Genomic DNA, 21,245 nt, shown 5'->3' on the forward strand with positions numbered 1-21,245 from the left:
TGTGGTTGAGTTTGGGGGGCTCAGGGCCTGCAATTGGGAGGTCTGCAGTCGGGCGACCAGCAATGAGGGAGTAGGGAGGTGCTCGTCAACTGATTTCCCAGCATACTAGGAAATCGGCGCATGCGCACTAGCCCCCAATGCAGTCCAATGTTGGCCTCTCGAGCAGGATTAGGCACCCCCACCATGAAGGAGAGAAGGAGATGGGTGCTAAAGGGGTGTGCACTTTCCAACAAACGGACAACACTCAGTGGAAATCAAGTACAGCTTTAAACCAGGTTGGGTATTGTTTTATTATTCATTCAAGGGATGTGGGCTTTGCTGGTCAGGCCAGCATTTATTGTCCAAACCTAATTGCCCTGGTGGTGAACTGCCTTCTTGAACCGCTGCAATCCATATGGTGTTGTTAGGGAGGGAGTTCCAGTATTTTGACCCAGTGACAGTGAAGGAACGGTGATATATTTCCAAGTCAGGATGGTGGGAGTGGTTTGGAGGGGAACTCCCAGGTGGTGAAGCCCCCACAGGGGTGATTTTGAGCCCACATTAGCCATCAGCATGGATCACTGGCATCCTGGATGAGAGCTACTAACTCCGGCAAGACCAGGAATTGGACTGGATTCAAATGTACACTGTATTTACTGATTGAATCATCAAGCAAAATCCCACATTTCAATATAATTTATGCTTCAAAGTCTCATTTACCAAGGTTAAGTATTGAAACCTAATTGAATATGCAAATAAGTCAAGATAAAACCAGTGTTGTCCTTAAAGCATATTTATTGTTCATTTATTTTTGAACAAAGCAATTTTACTGAAACGGACGTATGGATTTAAACAGCTTGTAGGTCATTGAAACCATCAACTTCCCCTCTAGCGATTGGAGGATCTATCGTTTCTCCATGTTCTGCTCTCTCACCCTACCAACATGCCTGCTAATGTTTCAGCTCTTGTGTTTTTGCAGTTTTTCATCCTCTCTCAGTTATAGCCATGAGTCATTAAACATATAGGACTCGTGTAACCTCTCATGAAAATGTACCCCTACAGTATTCAGAACCAAAGGTTCATTTGCAATTTTTCAACGCATTGATGAAGGTACAGTAGAATTTGCATGCTGAGAATTGCCAAGACAAATTCTCACAATGGTTTTTAAAAAACCATCCCCAGATTTTGGAACCTTTTTGTAAGCACCCCACCTTTGGACTTCAAGCACAGAGGTTCCTATTAGTTACAAGTAATCCTGATTTAAGGCAGTACGGAGGGAGGCACAGTGGCACAATGGTTAGCATTGCTGTCTCACAGCGCCAGGGACCTGGGATTGATTCCTGGCTTGGGTCACTGTCCTGTGCAGAGTCTGCACGTTCTCCCCGTGTCTGCGTGGGTTTCCTCCGGGTGCTCTGGTTTCCTCCCACAGTCCGAAAGACGTGCTGGTTAGGTGCATTGGCTATACTAAATTCTCCCTCAGTGTACCCGAACAGGTGCCGGAGTGTGGCGACTGGGGGATTTTCACAGCAACTTCATTGCAGTGTTAATGTAAGCCTAATTGTGACACTAATAAATAAACTTAAAACTACTCACCATGTTTTTAGAAGCAGCTGACGATCGTGCTCTTTTGAAGTCCCACTTTCCAATATCCAGAGGCAGAAGAGAGCACTCAGTATACCTGTTCAGACTCCGCCCCTCTGGCAAATTGATTGGCACAATGAGCATCCCATCTGGTCTTCTGACTGGCTACATGCAGTATCAATCACCCGGCTCCATTTCACCTGTCAGATCAGATCCATTATAGAATTATAGAATCCCTACAGTGCAGAAGGAGGCCATGCGGCCCATCGAGTCTACACCGACAACAATCCCACCCAGGACCTATCCCCGTAACTCCATATATTTACCCTGCCAACCCGCCTGACACTAAGGGGCAATTTAGCATGGCTAATCAACCTAACCTGCACGTTTTTGGGCTGTGGGAGGAAACCGGAGCACCTGGAGGAAATCCACACGGACACGGGGAGAACGTGCAAACTCCACACAGACAGTCACCTGAGGCTGGATTTGAACCTTCGTTCCGGGAGCTGTGAGGCAGCCGTGCTAACCACTGTGCCACCGTGCCGCCCATGTAACTTTTAAATAAACATTCTGCTATTAAGAATGGAACAGGTGAAATCTGAAACCCAATCTGATCTCAAGCTGTATTTTGCTTTTGATATTATTTCATATTTATATTTTAAAGTGATTATATGTTGAAAAGTTTGCAGTATTCAGTGATCTACCTGAGCCTGAAACACATTAACCAAGTACCTTAGTGATGGCTGGTAGTTCCAACAGAGGATTTACAGAGGATTTCTTGGAACTAGGAAGCGAATTGTTATGTGTGAGATACTAGAAAGGCTGGCAGTGCTCAACGTATGGTACTATTATGACACTGTTACTGGCTAGTAATCCTCTGGCAGCCTGAATGAATGATCCGGAGATGAGTTCAAATCCCATCATGGCATCGGAGGATATTAACTTCAGTTAGTTAAATAAACCTGGAATTTAAAAACATGAAGTAAGTGATGGTAACCATAACTGGATTGTTATTGTTTAAAAACCTAACTGGTTCACTGAAGGAAAACTGCAGCCCTTACTCAGGCTGACCTATCAGCACAACAATGTGGTTGTCTCTTAACTCTGAAATGGCCTACCAAACTACCCAGTTGTATAAAACCACAATGAAAATGTCTAAGAACAAAAGCAGATAGGCCTTTAAGTCAGTGTCTCGGACTCTGCCATCACCATCACTAGAAGTGGTGGCACAATAGTATATGATCAAGAGGGGGTGACACTAGGAGCCCTCAACATTGTCTCTATGGCGTCATGACATCAGGACAAAAATAGGAAAGGAAACCTGCTGATTATCACCTTATGCCCACCCCCCTGTCCCCCCACCCCCCGCATCACCTCCCTACCCTCAGCTAATGATTTAGTACTGCTTCATGTTGAACACCACTTAGTAAACGCACCAAGGGTACAAAGAGCACAAAATATACTCTGGTGGGGGAATGTCAATGTCCATTGTCATAAACAGCTCAGAATTGACTGAGCGAGCCAAATCCTGAAGGACATAGCTCTCAGACTGAGCCTGCTGCAGATGGAAAGAGAACTAACACGAAGGCAAAACCTACATGACCTCATTCTCATCAATTTACCTGTTGGTAGGAGTGACCACTGCACAGTTGTTGGGGAGATTGTTTTCTCACTGAGGATATACTACATTATATTGTGTGGCGCTACTATTACTATAACTGGGATGAATTCAGAACAGATTTACTGCCCATTCATGAGACACTGTGGGGCCACCAGCAACAGCAGAATTGTATTCAACCACAATCTGTAACTCATGGCCCAGCATATTCCTCACTTTACCATTACTATCAAGCAGGGGACCAACCCTGCACAAGGCATACCTAAAAATGAGGTGCCAACCAGGTGAAGCGAAAACACAGGACTACATGCACGCTAAAGAGCAGAAGCGGCATGTTTAGATAGAGCTAAGCAATTGCACAATCAATGGGTCAGATCAAGGCTGTACATTCCGACCACATTCAGTCATCCAGTGACTGCTGCTGAACAATTAAACGATTCATGGAAGGAGGTAGTTTAATGAATGTAGGCTGCGATCTTATGACCGTGTCCCTCCTGATGATCGGTGCGGCAAGGTGGTAAGTCGGGCGGGAGGCAAAATCAGGTTCATGCCCGGTTTTGCTTCCCTTCATCTTACCGTCACTACTTTGCCAGCAAAAGTCAGCTTCACGGCCCAAAAGGGCACCAAGCCAATTTAAATATCAGCGACATGTAGGTCATTAACAAGTCCTGGATGCTATCATCCAGGTTCATTTACCTCTACCACCTCACCGGCTGAGGTTCTTCCTGATGAGAATCATGTATGGTCCCCATCAATGGGGATCAGATGTGATGGCCTCACCAGGGAATTTGAGGTCATTGAAGTCCCCGGATGGCAGCGCCCGTGGGGTAGTGCCAGCATGGCAGTGCCCGTCTAGCACCCTGACATTGCCCATCTAGCACCATGGCATTGCTCACTGGGCATCCTGGCACTGTCCACTGGGCACCCTGGCACTGCCCACCGGGCATCATTACTGTGCCAGGGGCAGTGGCAAAGGGGTGGAGCCAGAGTGGGGGTGTAGCCAGAGGGCAAAGCCATGATGGTGGGGGCGGGAGGGTGGTGGGGAGACAAGCGGGGAGCTCCGCAGGGGGCGGGAGGTAGGGAAACTCTGCTGGGGTGGGAGGGAAGGGGAATTCTGCCGGGGGGGAGGACCAGCGGAGGGGCAAGGGGAGGTACTCTGCCAGTGGGGGTGGCAATCTACGATCAGGGAGGGAAAGAGAGAACTCTGCATGGGACACAATGTGAATTGGGGGGGGGGGGGGGGGGGTGGATCCCCGATGTCCATGAGGGGGGGTGGGGTGGAGTGGGGGGTCGGCAGCTTGCACAATGGCGTCCCTAAAGCTCAGCAGCCAGCTTCACCAGCGAGAATCGCAGCCTCGCTCTTTGTTTACACTCAGTACCATAAGATTGCATTTTCAAACTCACCCAAAAAGCAAGTCTGAAACTTTCTCATATTCTTGCTCGTTCGGCACTATGACTTTTATTCGTACTGGCGGGGTGGGAGATGATATCGGGCCTGGAGAATTCAGGAATTCAGTCCCGGGCCTGATAATCACATTTAAATTACATTCAACTAAGATTAAACTCACTTATCTGTTGTTCCCGCCGGTTTCCAGTGTGGTCCCGACCATGCCGGATATCCGTCACTGGGAGATGCGTGTGCCCGTGAACGCATGTGCGAATCCTGCGAATCGGCGCACGCACGATTCTCCCGGCCCAACCCGGCAAAAAATTTGCGGGTCGGGATGGGAGAATCACAGCCTCAGTTTCACACGGCAATAATGCCTTATTCCAAACATGGACATGGACCATCCGGTACAATGGCTTAAAGATATGGGTCTGTGAGTACCCCAATGTCAGGTTGTCACTTGATTAGTCTTTTGAGCTCCCATTTTGTCACAGGTCTCCAGGTATTTGTGACGGGGAGTTTGCAGGGTCAACAGGACAGTGCACACATTTGTCATGTCCGCTGCCTGGGATTGAGGCCAAGTGGCCCACCTAGTTTTGTTCTAAGACATTTTCATTGTGGTTTATACAACTGGGTAGTTTGGTAGGCCATTTCAGAGTTAAGAGTCAACCACGTTACGGTGCTAAAAGCAACCACATAGCTTTATAGAGGTGAGTTAATGGTGAGGGTCCCTGACATCAAGGCAACATTTGACCAAATTCACATTCTGCGGAGGTGGAGTGTGAGTCCAAGCTTACATTGTGGCAGTTGGAGATCGGCAGTTGAGCCCTGATAGTTGACCCTCAGGTGTCGAAGAGTATGGAGATCATGGAATAACATGGGCCAGATAGTTTGGTAGGCTATTTCAGAGTTCAGAGACAACCACATTGCTGTGCTAAAAACAACCACATCGAATTATAAGGGTGAGTTAATGGTGACAGTCCCTGACATCGTGGCAGCATTTCACCAAGTGTGGCATCAAGGCTGCGTAGTAAAATTAAACTCAATGGGAATCAGGGTAAATTCTTCATTGAGTGGAAACATCCCGAGCAGAAAGGAAAATGGTTGTAGGTCCTGGAAGCTTTTCATCTCAGCCCCAGGACATTACTGCAGGAGTTCCTCAGGACAGTGTCCTCGGCCTAACCATCTATACTTCGTCAGTGACTTTCCCACCATTGTAAGGTCAGAAGTAGGGATGTTCACTGATGATTGCACAATCTTAAGTCCCAATTGGAACGGCTCAGATACTGAAGCAGCCTGTGCTCAAATATTGCAGAATATGGACAACACCCAGGCTTGGTTTGAAAAATGGCAAGTGACATTCATGCCATACAAGTGCTAGATAATGGCTATCTCCAACAAGAAAGCAGCTAACCAACCACAGGATTACTATCGCTGACCATATCACCTTCAATATCCTGGAGGTTATCAGAAACTTCAGTTGTTAAGCCACGTGTAAATACTGTGGCTACAAGATCAGTTCAACTCCTGGGAATTCTTTGATGAATAACTTACCTCGTGAATTTCCAAAGTTTGTCCACCAATAACAAGGCACAAGTCAGAAGTATGATGGAATATTGTTCACTTTCTTGGCTCCAACAACACTCAAGAGGCTTGACGCCATCATCCAGCAGACTGCAGACTGCTTGACTGACACCCCGTCCACCACTTCAAGTATTCACTTCCTCCACTGCTGGCGCAAGTCTGATGCAGGTGCTTTTCAGCAACTTGTCCAGGCTTCCTTCACAGCACTTTCCAAATCCATGACCTCTACCACCTAGAACGGCAATGGCAGTGAGTATATGAGAACACCATCACCTGCAAACCACACACCATCCTGACTGAGAAATAAATTATCATTCCTTCATAGTCATTGGGTCAAAACTCTGGAACTCCTTACCTAACAGCACTGTGGGCATGCCAACACCATGCAGACTGAAGCAGGTTAAAATGATGGTATAAAAGCTAGTAGGTTTTGGTAAACCTGAAGACTTTGGCAAGGGTACAGAAGAACTTTACTCAAATGCTTGAAGGGACGAGGAATTACATTTATGTGGATAGACTGGAAGACTTGGAATTCCAAAGAATAAAGAAAATTAAAGCACCTGAACAGGCCCTTCAGCCCTCCAAGCCTGCACCGACCATACTGTTCTCCTTCGAGTAGTACAGGCAAAAAGAAGATTTGACAGAAGTATTTAATATCAGGTTTTAGAGAGAATCTATGAAGAGAAACTGTTTTCAATGGCTGAACCAGAAGGTAGTCATGATGTGGAGATGCCGGCGTTGAACTGGGGTAAACACAGTAAGAAGTTTAACAACACCAGGTTAAAGTCCAACAGGTTTATTTGGTAGAAAAAGCCACAAGCTTGCGGAGCCTTCAGCCCCTTCTTCAGGAGTGGGAATTCTGTTCACAAACAGGGCATAAAAATAATTCCTGTCATCTCTGATTCTTTACCAATCACCTTATATCTGTTCCTTCTGGTTCACACAGTAAGAAGTTTAACAACACCAGGTTAAAGTCCAACAGGTTTATTTGGTAGCAAAAAAATAAACCTGTTGGACTTTAACCTGGTGTTGTTAAACTTCTTACTGTGTGAACCAGAAGGAACAGATATAAGGTGATTGGTAAAGAATCAGAGATGACAGGAATTATTTTTATGCAACCAGAGAGGTTAGGGTTTGAAGTGTTTGATTTGATTTGATTTATTATTGTCATATATATTAGCAAAGTATTATTTCTTACGTGCTATACAGACAAAGCATATCGTTCATAGAGAAGGAAAGGAGAGAGTGCAGAATGTTGTGTTACAGTCATAGCTAGGGTGTAGAGAAAGATCAACTTAGTGCAAGGTAGGTGCATTCAAAAGTTTGATGGCAGCAGGGAACAAGCTGTTCTTGAGTCGGTTGGTACGTGACCTTTGCATATTTTTCCCAACGGAAGAAGGTGGAAGAGAGTATGTCTGGTGTGCGTGGGGTCCTTAATTATGTTGGCTGCTTTGCCAAGGCAGCGGGAAGTGTAGGCAGAGTCAATGGATGAGAGACTGGTTTGCGTGATAGTTTAGGTTACATTCACGACCTTCTGTAGTTCCTTGCGGTCTTGGGCAGAGCAGGAGCCATTCCAAGCAGTGATACAACCAGAAAGAATGCTTTCTATGGTGCAGCTGTAAAAGTTGGTGAGAGTCGGAGCTGACATGCCAAATTTCCTTAGTCTTCTGAGAAAGTAGAGGCGTTGGTAACTATAGTGTCGGCATGGGGGAACCAGGGCAGTTTGCTGGTGATCTGGACACCTCAAAACTTGTCAGAGATGATTCCAAAGTGTTTTGCCCGATGGAGTGGTTCATACAGATTTAATTGTAGTCTTCAGAAGGGAATTAGATTAATAGTTGAAGGAGAAAATGATTGCAAGGATGTGGGGAAAGAGCTAAGGGGTGGAATCTTGTTGAGGTTTCGGGGGTCTCGTGTCATCTCGAGAGCTGGTGGGAGACACACACTGCCTCTTTTTCGGAAGGCCCAATAAAACCACAAGCCAATCAGGCAGTGGCAAGGCCACCGGCAGGCATTCCTGGAGAATCGAAACCTTGAGGTCAGACATTCTGCCGTGTGAGAGCTGCTGGCCTCTTGTGCTCAGCAGTGTCACTGGGAAGATTGTGGCTGCTGCTGGAAGGACAGGCACTGGAGACCCAGTGCAGGGCAGCTCAGGCCACAGGCACATAAAGTAATGCAGAGGTTGGGAGTTGTAGGGAGGGGCAATGGCAGACTTTGCAAGCAAGCAAAGTTGGCTCTCAATGGGTCCTCCCCCTCCTGATGTCCAGTCCCTTGATCAGACACCAAGTGCCTTCGATTAAGCGACCTCCCCACAATAACATCAGTTATTGGAAAAATAGTAGAATCGATTATTAAGGAGTGAATAGCAGTGCATTTGAAAAGTCGTAAACTGATCAGAGTTAGCATGGTTTCATGAAAGTGAAATCAAGTCTGACAAATTTACTGGAGTTCTTTGAGGCACTATCAGCCAGAGCAGATAGAGGAGAGCCAGTTTATGTTGTATATTTGGATTTTCAAAAAGCATTTGATAAGACTCCGCACATAAGATAGAATCATAGAACCCTACAGTGCAGAAGGAGGCCATTCGGCCCATTGAGTCTGCACCAACCACAATCCCACCCAGCCCCTATCCCCATAACCCCATGCATTTACCCTAGCTAGTCCCCCTGACACTAAGGGGCAATTTAGCATGGCCAATCCACCTAACCCGCACATCTTTGGACTGTGGGAGGAAACCAGAGCACCCGGAGGAAACCCATGCAGACACGGGGAGAACATGCAAACTCCACTCAGACAGTGACCCAAGGCAAGAATTGAACCTGGGTCCCTGGCACTGTGAGGCAGCAGTGCTAATCCCATAGGGGCTCATGGTGGTGGAGGTAATATTCTGGCATGGTAGAGGATTGGCTAACTAACAAGAAACAGCGAGTAATGATAAGAGGGTCTTTCTCAGGTTGGAGGGCAGTAACCGGTGGAGTGCCACAGGGATCAGTGCTGGGACTGCAGCTCTTCACAATATATATTGATGATTTGGAGGAGGGAACAGATTTTTGGAGGATACAAAGGTGGAAGGGAAGGCAGGTTGTAAGGAGGATATAAATAGTTCATAGAGAATTATTGACAGGTTAAGTGAGTGCTCATGAAAGCCAGAAAGCTCGCAAACAGATGCACAAGGTAATACGGAAGACAAATGGAATACCAGCTTTTATTTCAAGGGATTGAACTCCAAAAGTAAAGGTGTTGTTACAACAACACCTCTAGTGTTGGTACTAGTGAGGCTACATTTGGAATACTGTGTACAGTTTTGTCCCCTTATTTACCGAAAGATACATTATCATCGGAGGCAGTGCAGAGGAGGTTTACTAGGATGATCTTGGATATGGTGGGACTGTCACATGAAGAAAGATTAAACAGGTTGGGTCGGTGCTCCTTGGCGTTCAGAAGAATGAGACGAGATATGATTGAAATATATAGGGGCAAATTTTCCCGTTCCGCCCGCCACAGGAATTGTAGTGGGTGAGCAGTCGACCATGTGAAGGTCCGTTGACCTCGGGCGAGATTTTCCAGTTTCGGGGCAAGCGCAGCCAGAAATTCCTGCCCATTAGATTCCTAGAGCGTTGGACAGGGTAAATGTTGGGAGAATGTTTCAACTCATCGGAGAGTGTAGAACCAGAGGACCAGAGGGCATAGTCACCCGAATAAGGGGGTGTTCATTTAAGACGGTCCTGAGGAAAAATTTCTTCTCTCAAGGAATGGTCAATATTTGGAATTCTTTACCCCAGGAAGCTGTGGAGGTTGAGTCCTCGAACACTGTTAAGGCTAAGATCGATAGGTTTTTAATCAGTAGGAGAACTAAGGCTTACGGCGATAAGGCAGGATAGTGGACGTAGTGACTTTTAGATCAGCCATGATCTTATTAAATTGCAGAGCAAGCTCGAAGGGCTGAATGGCCTACTCCTGTGCCGGTTTCTTAAGATTTTATGGTTGCACAATTTTACCTGTCAGCCATGCCATATGACGACAGGCCAGCTTGCAGCTGAGTTACGCAGGATGAAGCCCTTAGGTGGTCATTAATTGGCCACATAAGCGCCTCAGTTGGCAGCAGGGCTAGATATTTGACCATGGGCCTTCCCACCCAGAACTTAATTCTGATGGAGGAGGAAAGCTGACGGGATTTAGGGACATCACCACCCCACCTAATGACATGCCCTTCCTGCATCCAAACTTGCCACCAGCGAAAGCAGAAGACTCCATCCAAGGAGCGGGATTATCTGTAATGCTCTTTGAAAGAACTAGCACAGATTAAATGGGCTGAATGGTCTCTTCTGTGCAGTGCTATTTATTGACCCTATGAGTCTATGAATGCAACTTACCAATGCATCTTGCCTTGGGACCTTAGAGAACAGCAACATGAACAAAATACTGTTCCAACTCATTGCATGTTAATTATATCACAAAGCAACAGCTGAGAGGTGCATAATATATATATAGGAATGTAGGAACAGGAGTAGGTCATTCAGCCCCTTGAGCCTCTCCTTTCATTCAATCAGATCATGGCGGATCTGTACCTCAGTTCAAGTTGTCCACCTTTGATCCATATTCCTTAATACTCTTAATCTATCAAAAATTGATCAATCATAGTTTATGAAATTTTAAATGGACTCAACATCCACAGCCTCTGTGAGCAGATCCCACATTCTCACTATTCTTCGTATGAGAAATACTTCCTGATCTCACAATGATTCACATTTGGGGTGTGTGAGTGCCACGTTTTTAATAACTGAGTTGAGTGTTAGAAAATTTATGTTCTTGGCTGATTTTAAAAAAAGACCAATAACATGGCTTAGTCTGATAGAACGGGCTGATTGAAAAGATAGCCCATCCACTCTTGCAGGAGAGCATTCAGGGTTATACCAAGACGACAGTTTTATAACTCGCTGATATCAACAATGAGCGGGATTTTCCAGCCAATCCTGCCGGCAGGATCTCTAACCCCACTGACGGTGACCCCCTCACCATGGCGGAGGGTGCGAACAAGGGGAAACCCCATGGATAGTGATGAGACCGGAGGATCCCGGGGCCGGCGAATGTCGGGCCGCCTCTGGGGCTGCAAAGCACGCCGTGGGAACTGCGACAAAACCTACCCAGTTTCCCTGTCATGCCAGCCAGGCAGAATTGAGAAGATAGGGGAATATTATAGGTAAAAGGCCATCAATAGATACAGTTCAAAATGTCTAAGAAGGAATTGAAAGATTCTGGAACACCTTGCTTCTGTGTATTTGTAGTAATAAATTGAATAGCTATTCTTAGCCTGAAATATAGAGAATTGCAATGTGAAGTTTTCCCTACTAGCAAAGAGGTATGCACAGCAAACATTTCAATGAAAATAGTTTTGTAAAAGCTGATTGCTAATACTGAAATATTAAATCCATGCACTACCATAGGTTTTGAATCATAGCTCTTTTTAAGTTTATTTCTTTAAAGTTTATTTATTAGTGTCACAAGTAGGCTTACATTAGAACTGCAATGAAGTTACTGTGAAAATCCCCTGGTTGCCACACTCCGGCACCTGTTCGGGTACACTGAGGGAGAATTTAGCATGGCCAATGCACCTAACCAACACATCTTTCGGACTGTGGGAGGAAACCAGAGCATCTGGAGGAAACCCACGCAGACACGGGGAGTACATGCAAACTCCACACAGACAGTAACCCAAGCCAGGAATCAAACCCAGGTCCTTAGCACTGTGAGGCAGCATTGCTAACCACTGTGCCACTGTGCCGCCTAAAAATAATCTTTTGCTGTGAATGTGAGTGTTGGAAATAATCCCAAGTTGTAATAGGGGCCTCCCTCACTCCACCCAGTTCTGGGATGGTGCCATGGGATCACAGTCAAAAACAAACACTCATTAATTCAATAGACCACTGAACAATGTATGCTGTACGTTTTGAAAGTTGCACATGACAAGGTTGATGCACCATTGATTACACCATTGAAGACTTGTTGTTGCAAAATAACAGACTTTTATTAACGAAAGAACTGGAGCAAACCCGAACCGATAGCTAATCCGAACTGAGGCAAAAGGGGCGGAGAGCAGTCACCTTTATACCCAGAGAAGGGCGGAGCCCCGGGTTGAGGCAGCAGGGGCGTGTCCAGGCATATCACATAAACAGACTACAGTGGTTCACCACAAAGGTTTCCTCATCAAATGCCAAATGCAACTAAGTAAGTGAAGTTAGCGATACATCCCTCAACTAGGTTAGCATTAACTGCCACAGGAAAACCCACCTTACAGATTCTCAATAATGTGTTTTAAACTTATTCTCAATGACATCTCTTTTCCGATGTTCTCACTCACTGGGTTCCCTCTGATTTACAGTACTCAATCTATGGTGGTAGTAGTTTTGCACCATAAACCCATAATCTGCTGGGAATTAGATCAAGAAGACAATTTCACTTGAGTTCTTAGTGCCCACTAGGGAGGATAGATTTTATCTCACCTCTTTTGATTTCTCATGAGCAGAGTAATTTTTAAGATTCAAAAAACATGGTGTAGCTTTCCTGGGATGATAATGAGAGGATCCACTTCAACTTAGCAACTTTTTCTGGAAATTCAAATGCCAAATAACTAAGAAGCTGACTGAATTTAGTGGAACATTTCAACTTTTAAACAGTGAATCAGTGATCATTTTTACCAATATTATTTGTTTTGTGTTCAGTCCGAAAGGAAGAGTAAAATGTATCTATCTAATCGGACAGCACAAGTGATGAAGTTACTGTGTGTGTGATTTGATGTTCTGTTTCTGTGGGTGACAGGCCTTTGATTAGTGGTGGTCAGAGCTATAACTCCAGACAGAGCAACTGGAAGATTAATTCGTGGAAATGAGTTTTACACAGTTAAAAGGGTGTTGCTGCAAACTATTTTCTTGTGGTTTTTAAAAAAATGTTCACTCTCTCTCCTTTTCTGAATGGATTGACCTCTTACTGAGGATGAATCACAAGCAAGCTCTCCAACACCCTCCACCCAGGCATTTTGCTCAGCCAGTCTTCCTTGTCCCATCCAGCAATGCTTCATTCAGCAAGCCTCCCCCGCCCTCCATACCCCTCCCATCCCCTATAGTATACCAAGCTTCCTCCCCTGCCTTTATCCCTGACACTTCACCCTGTCAGCCTGCTCCCCGGCTCTGAGGTACTTCACGCTGCCTCATTCTTCAAGCAGCGCATTATTTCAAACTTTGCAGATGGAACTATTGTGAATTGTGCGGAGGATGGTGATGTACAGGCCGGTGGAATAGGAATAATGCAGACAACTGTGAAGTGGTACAATTTGGGAGAGAGGATGAGGAGAGACAATATAAAATAAAGGGCACAATTTTAAAGGTGGTGCAGGAACAGAGAGACCTGGGGATATATGTATCTGGCGCTGTGAGGCAGCAGTGCTAACCACTGTGTCATCATGCTGCCCATTATTGGTGGCACAGTTCCCTGGGTATTGATTTTCGCTGGGACATGGTTCAATGGACATTGACTCTTTCTATATGTAATTTCTCACATGTTAACTCTAGTCTGAAAGTGCATGTAGTTTGCCAGGGTTTGGTTCTAACCAGGGTTCTTAGGGCACTGACTGGGACGTTTTCCTAGATGCCTACTCTTGCCAGAGTATAGTTTCAATGAACAACTGCTGTTGTCTATCTCTATTTACAAGTGATGGAAAGCTGTTTGGATATTGGAAAATCACAACTAAGTTCAATTCTGTCCTTACCTGATATCCATTCACATTCTTGGGCCACTGCATACTCAACGACTGCACCAACGTAACTGAGATCATTTCAGGGCAGCAACTGAAACTTGAACATTCCTAGTCAGTATGATTCATTCCTACACAGAGCGGCACATTTACCCATTAGTCCCTCGGGTGAACTAATCTCATTACTCTCACCAAATCTCCCAGTTACAGCTTTCTCTGATCACTCTTACACCTTACATCAGGCGATTGAGGGAAAATTGAAGTGGACTGACATTAAAGAAAAGTATTATATATTAGAATAGGAATGTGCTTTAGAACTTCCATTTTCAAAACATTTTTTCCTCCATCTTGAAGTTCCAAAGCCAGTGCTCAGAGTGGACCGGGCAAACCCAAATCCATTCCTTACTTGCTCCAAAAACCAAATTCAAAATCCAGTAGAATCCAATTCAAGGTACCCATAAAGGGGACAAACAAGATTCAAGCTGACAAGATGAGGCATTGCAGCCCATCTTGGGCTTGATCTGACACTTGACCTTAGCCAATAGGCTGAGAAGTGATATGAGAACAAAGAACAAAGAACAATACAGCACAGGAACAGGCCCTTCGGCCCTCCAAGCCCGCGCCGCTCCCCGGTCCAGGATTGAATCCTGAATCCAGGATCCCCGCCCAATTTTCCAGCCTATCTAAATACCAATATCCTATCCACCGAGCTGTCCCTCACAGCTATGATGCTTTGTTCATTACAACCTATTAACTCACCCCCACCCCCCCATTCCAGACCATGTGATCTCCAGGGAGAGGCGAAAACCCAGAGTGAAAACCCCAGGGCCAATATGGGGAAAATAAAATCTGGGAAATTCCTCTCCGACCCCCTGAGGCGATCGAAACGAGTCCAGGAGATCACAATGGCCCTGATCGGAAAATGCTTCCCAACCCTAGTCATTTCCACTTCCACGAACACCATATGAATTCCCTGCCCCCGAGACAGGTTCCCAACTATCCGCAGTCTCGCTCTGTACTGGCACCAGCAAGATGATCATAGAATGAAGCCTTGAAACGAGAAACAAGGAACAATTAGCCCGCGCCGCTCCCTGGTCCAAACTAGACCACTCTTTTGTATCCCTCCATTCCCACTCCGTTCATATAGCTGTCTAGATAAGTCTTAAACGTTCCCAGTGTGTCCGCCTCCACCACTTTGCCCGGCAACACATTCCAGGCCCCCACGACCCTCTGTGTGAAATATGTCCTTCTGATATCTGTGTTAAACCTCCCCCCCTTCACCTTGAACCTATGACCCCTCGTGAACGTCACCACCGACCCGGGGAAAAGCTTCCCACCGTTCACCCTATCTATGCCTTTCATAATTTTATACACCTCTATTAAGTCTCCCCTCATCCTCCGTCTTTCCAAGGAGAACAACCCCAGTTTCCCCAATCTCTCCTCATAACCAAGCCCCTCCATACCAGGCAACATCCTGGTAAACCTCCTCTGTACTCTCTCCAAAGCCTCCACGTCCTTCTGGTAGTGTGGCGACCAGAACTGGACGCAGTATTCCAAATGCGGCCGAACCAACGTTCTATACATCTGCAACATCAGACCCCAACTTTTATACTCTATGCCCCGTCCTATAAAGGCAAGCATGCCATATGCCTTCTTCACCACCTTCTCCACCTGTGACGTCACCTTCAAAGATCTGTGGACTTGCACACCCAGGTCCCTCTGCGTCTCTACATCCTTTATGGTTCTTCCATTTATCGTGTAGCTCCTCCCTACATTATTCCCACCAAAATGCATCACTTCGCATTTATCAGGATTGAACTCCATCTGCCATTTCCTTGCCCAAATTTCCAGCCTATCTATATCCTTCTGTAGCCTCTGACAATGTTCCTCACTATCTGCAAGTCCTGCCAGTTTTGTGTCGTCCGCAAACTTACTGATCACCCCAGTTACTCCTTCTTCCAGATCATTTATATAAATCACAAACAGCAGAGGTCCCAATACAGAGCCCTGTGGTACACCACTAGTCACAGGCCTCCAGCCGGAAAAAGACCCTTCCACTACCACCCTCTGTCTTCTATGACCAAGCCAGTTCTCCACCCATCTAGCCACCTCCCCCTTTATCCCATGGGATCCAACCTTTTTCACGAGCCTACCATGAGGGACTTTATCAAATGCTTTATCAAATATTGGGGGAGATCGATATTTCAGTAGAGACCTGGGGTGGAATTTTCCCATTCTGCCTGCCATGAGAATCGTAGCGGGCGGAGGTGGACCATGAAAAGGTCCGTTGACCTTGGGCAGGAATTTCCGGCCTTGGGGCGAGTGTGGCTGGAAAATCCCTCCCCTGGGGTTCATTACCCATCTCAGCTATTCATTAAATTGCTGTCAGCTGGCAAATCCCTACAAGCTGTCAGCAAGACTATTAGATTGAGCACTTTGTAATAGCAGAGGATCCAATAGAAAAACATGTAATGGCAAACAATCAGATAGTGACATTGATAGAACCCAGAGCCATGGCTGTTGCCCAGATGAGCTTTGTTTATGACTACCAATGTGTAACTCAGTAATATGGTGGTGCATTGTTAATGATAGACAGCCTAATCCTGATAACCGTATGATTTTAATTCTGGTTCTCCAAGGGAGACTGAACCTCCCTGTTGAACAGGAATAATAAGCGTTGGGAGAATCTCTAAGTTGTGTGACAGCAAATGAAAATGGCAAAAGAAAAGGGGGAAATTAAATTAGTCTCTAGGATGTGACCTGTGCCATCCTCAAGCACACGAAACTCAACCCTCTTTGTTTTGCTTGATTTCACTTTTAGCCTGAAGATTTGGAAAGACCCGCTTTTAAGGTTGTCTCACTTCTGGGTGGATATGTTTTAGTTTGGAAAACTTGGACACCAGAGATGTAGGTGGATCTCAAAGACAAACTGAGGTTTTGGAAAAATAACAATTTTAAAAACATTTCTGTTGAGGTAATCAAGACCGATACGATTTGAATGAATGAACATCCTCTGCTGTTTTAGCATTTACTAAATTTCTTATTGATCTATTGAAAGATCAGCAGGCTTTTGAAAGTGAAAATTGTTCAGCTCCAGAGTGTCCAAGCCAAGGCAGAAACTGAGGAAAGTGCACACTGGCCGCTACTTCCAAATCCTATCAGCAGCATTGTTTTTTTTGCTAGATAAGGGCATGAAGGGATGTTGGGCCAAGATGGGAAAATGCAGTTCAGCTACAAATGCAGTTTCATCTATTGTTTAACTAAGTTATCAAGCAGGCTTGAGGTGCTGAATGGCCTACTCCTGTTCCTATTGCACCTAACTCTTGGTTAGTTCAAACACTGCCCCGGCTAAGGGTGGAGCAGATCTCAAACCCCAGAAAATGGCCAGTCTTTGTAGAATAGCTGAGTGAGGAAGTGGTTTTAGTCTCCTGAATGATAATACAGATGTCACAACTCTTGTAGGCTTGCACTTGAAGCAGGAGAAGGGCTGGACACTTGTCCTATTCAAGATCATATTTCACCTGTGCCTAGCAAAGAGTGAGATTGTTTAGCTATGTTTGAACCACCCAAGAGTTAGGTACAATAGGAACAGGAGTAGGCCATTCAGCACCTCAAGCCTGCTTGATAACTGAGTTAAACAATAGATGATTTGTAGCTGAACTGCATTTTCCCATCTTGGCCCAACATCCCTTCATGCCCTTATCTAGCAATGAAAACAATGCTGCTGATAGGATTTGGAAGTAGCGGCCAGTGTGCACATTCCTCAGTTTCTGCTTTGACTTAGACACTGTGGAGCTGAACTAACATTCATGAAGCTGCAGAATTACTACCCTGCAGTATTTAAAGGCAGTGTTAGAGGATGCAGAACATCAGACCCAGGATGATATCAAATTGAACTGCAGGGTAATAATTCTGTAGATTCATCTCCACCACTCCCCACCATCCACAATACCAGAAATGGATTCCTGTCCACCTGTGCACCAAGTGCAAAATACTTTTCCCTATCAACTAATGAGGCTGTCTGGCAAAGACTCCTGAAATATGGTGCCTTCTAGAAAGTTCTGACTGCATATTTCCAGAATAAATAAACTTTTAAAGATCCTATATTACACTGTCCTTGATAATTAAATGTACCACTGAACTGTATAGGGTCCAGATTCTGGCCTATGCCGGGGGAGGATTGGACTCAGCACCCACTGGGGGCACAGGATAAAATCCTCCCGGTTCCCCGTTCCTGGTCACGATTCAATGAACTTTACTGGAAAGTGCATATTTGGTTATGCCAAGTGAGGGATCAAACTTGCCTGTGACGCTCCCTCCTCAGTAACCAAGTGGCTGGCTAATATTTAACTTCCTCTATGGTGGGGCAGAACATCAGCCTAACCCTCGTCTGCGACCCTGAGCTTGGCCCTTTTCCTGAGAAAGGGGCTCTGTTCCAATTGCTCAGTTTATGAGTCAACCCACGAGGAAAAGCAGTCATTTACATTTTTAGAACCTCCACTAGCAATGCCAAAGTTCAAATGGCAGGAGGTATATAGTATGATGGGCATTTTGACGTTACACCCAATAACAATTCTGGCAGAAAATCCCAGACGTGGCCTCAGCATATCTGATTTTTCACTCCTGCTTGCCTTATTTGCACAGATGCAACTTGCCAGGAAAATTAGTCCTGATTGTCTGGGCTCACTTGTGAAGAACTGTCATTTGAGTAAGATGCCCAAGGCAGCAGCCTACACTCTGACCTTCAGATATGGGGTGGGGGGTGGTGGGGGTTGGGGGTGGTGGTGGGGGAGAGGTGGGTAGTGGGGGGGGCGGGGGGCGGTGAGGGGAGGGAAATTGGAGCAGAAATTTTCATCTCTCTCAATCATGGTACCTTCCAAGGAACCAATGATGGAACAGACTGACCCTTCCAAACTGCATAGTTTTAATCAGACACTGCTCCCTGTGAGAGATGTCTATAAACAAGTGCTATGTTTATGTGCTGAAGGATTTTTCACATACTTGCTTTCCCTTTTGTTTCTATATAAAGCGGAATTCCTTTTATACACATATCAGCTCACTTATCCTTGTCTGTTGACTCTGGCAACCTTGAGGCCAATTCACTGGGGCTGCCAATGTCCCACATATTTTCTCTCCTTCCTTCATCTGCCAATTTTCTCTCTGCCTTTCCTGAAGACCATGCCAACTCCTGAGGTAAACATTCCATGGATGCCAGCCATTCTTAGTGTGGCAGTCTTGCCACTGAGGCCTGAATTCTCTATTGCTGGAAGCCTTTTATTGCTACATAAATCAGGCCAGGCAGTCACTGAAATTGGGAAGGTGTTTCACTGGAAAGGCATTCACCTTTTTTATTTTTATTTTTTTTACAGCACAGGAACAGGCCCTTCGGCCCTCCAAGCCCGCGCCGCTCCCCGGTCCAGGATTGAATCCTGAATCCAGGATCCCCGCCCAATTTTCCAGCCTATCTACATCCTAATATCCTATCCACCGAGCTGTCCCTCACAGCTACGATGCTTTGTTCATCACAACCTATTAACTCACCCCCACCCCCCCATTCCAGACCATGTGATCTCCAGGGAGAGGCGAAAACCCAGAGTGAAAACCCCAGGGCCAATATGGGGAAAAAAAAATCTGGGAAATTCCTCTCCGACCCCCTGAGGCGATCGAAACGAGTCCAGGAGATCACACTGGCCCTGATCAGAAACTGCTTCCCAACCCTATTCATTTCCACTTCTGCTTTACGAACACCATCTGAATTCCCTGCCCCCGAGACAGGTTCCCAACTATCGCTCTGTACTGGCACCAGCAAGATGATCATAGAATGAAGCCTTGAAACGAGAAACAAAGAACAATTAGCCCGCGCCGCTCCCTGGTCCAAACTAGACCACTCTTTTGTATCCCTCCATTCCCACTCCGTTCATATAGCTGTCTCGATAAGTCTTAAACGTTCCCAGTGTGTCCGCCTCCACCACCTTGCCCGGCAACACATTCCAGGCCCCCACGACCCTCTGTGTAAAATATGTCCTTCTGATATCTGTGTTAAACCTCCCCCCCTTCACCTTGAACCTATGACCCCTCGTGAACGTCACCACCAACCCGGGGAAAAGCTTCCCACCGTTCACCCTATCTATGCCTTTCATAATTTTATACACCTCTATTAAGTCTCCCCTCATCCTCCGTCTTTCCAAGGAGAACAACCCCAGTTTCCCCAATCTCTCCTCATAACCAAGCCCCTCCATACCAGGCAACATCCTGGTAAACCTCCTCTGTACTCTCTCCAAAGCCTCCACGTCCTTCTGGTAGTGTGGCGACCAGAACTGGACGCAGTATTCCAAATGCGGCCGAACCAACGTTCTATACATCTGCAACATCAGACCCCAACTTTTATACTCTATGCCCCGTCCTATAAAGGCAAGCATGCCATATGCCTTCTTCACCACCTTCTCCACCTGTGATGTCACCTTCAAAGATCTGTGGACTTGCACACCCAGGTCCCTCTGCGTCTCTACACCCTTTATGGTTCTTCCATTTATCGTGTAGCTCCTCCCTACATTATTCCCACCAAAATGCATCACTTCGCATTTATCAGGATTGAACTCCATCTGCCATTTCCTTGTCCAAATTTCCAGCCTATCTATATCCTTCTGTAGCCTCTGACAATGTTCCTCACTATCTGCAAGTCCTGCCAGTTTTGTGTCGTCCGCAAACTTACTGATCACCCCAGTTACTCCTTCTTCCAGATCATTTATATAAATCACAAACAGCAGAGGTCCCAATACAGAGCCCTGCGGAACTAGTCACAGGCCTCCAGCCGGAAAAAGACCCTTCCACTACCACCCTCTGTCTTCTATGACCAAGCCAGTTCTCCACCCATCTAGCCACCTCCCCCTTTATCCCATGAGATCCAACCTTTTTCACCAGCCTACCATGAGGGACTTTGTCAAACGCTTTACTAAAGTCCATATAGACAACATCCACGGCCCTTCCTTCGTCAACCATTCTGGTCACTTCTTCAAAAAACACCACCAGGTTAGTGAGGCATGACCTCCCTCTCACAAAACCATGCTGACTATCGTTAATGAGTTTATTCCTTTCTAAATGCGCATACATCCTATCTCTAAGAATCTTCTCCAACAACTTCCCCACCACGGACGTCAAGCTCACCGGCCTATAATTACCCGGGTTATCCTTCCTACCCTTCTTAAATAACGGGACCACATTAGCTATCCTCCAATCCTCTGGGACCTCACCTGCGTCCAGTGACGAGACAAAGATTTGCGTCAGAGGCCCAACGATTTCACCTCTCGTCTCCCTGAGCAGCCTTGGATAGATTCCATCAGGCCCTGGGG

The 21,245-nt window shown here is 46.0% G+C and overlaps 1 protein-coding gene across 2 annotated transcripts in view; it reads right to left on the reverse strand.

The window, feature by feature from the left end:
* LOC144479447 (beta-1,3-galactosyl-O-glycosyl-glycoprotein beta-1,6-N-acetylglucosaminyltransferase-like) overlaps positions 1 to 21,245 on the reverse strand; it is a 107,804-nt gene that overhangs the window by 8,178 nt on the left and 78,381 nt on the right. Inside the window, exons 4-7 of one of the 2 annotated variants that reach the window (XM_078198126.1) lie at positions 13,912 to 13,990; positions 6,120 to 6,381; positions 2,293 to 2,522; positions 1,573 to 1,760 (exon numbers count right to left, since the gene is read on the reverse strand). The gene's annotated coding sequence lies outside the window, so the exon portion shown is untranslated. The remainder of the gene's footprint in view (positions 1 to 1,572; positions 1,761 to 2,292; positions 2,523 to 6,119; positions 6,382 to 13,911; positions 13,991 to 21,245) is intronic. The other variant, XM_078198125.1, reaches the window with a different exon arrangement.

This window comes from Mustelus asterias, chromosome 26 (genome assembly GCF_964213995.1).
Source record: "Mustelus asterias chromosome 26, sMusAst1.hap1.1, whole genome shotgun sequence".
Lineage (NCBI taxonomy): Eukaryota > Metazoa > Chordata > Chondrichthyes > Carcharhiniformes > Triakidae > Mustelus > Mustelus asterias.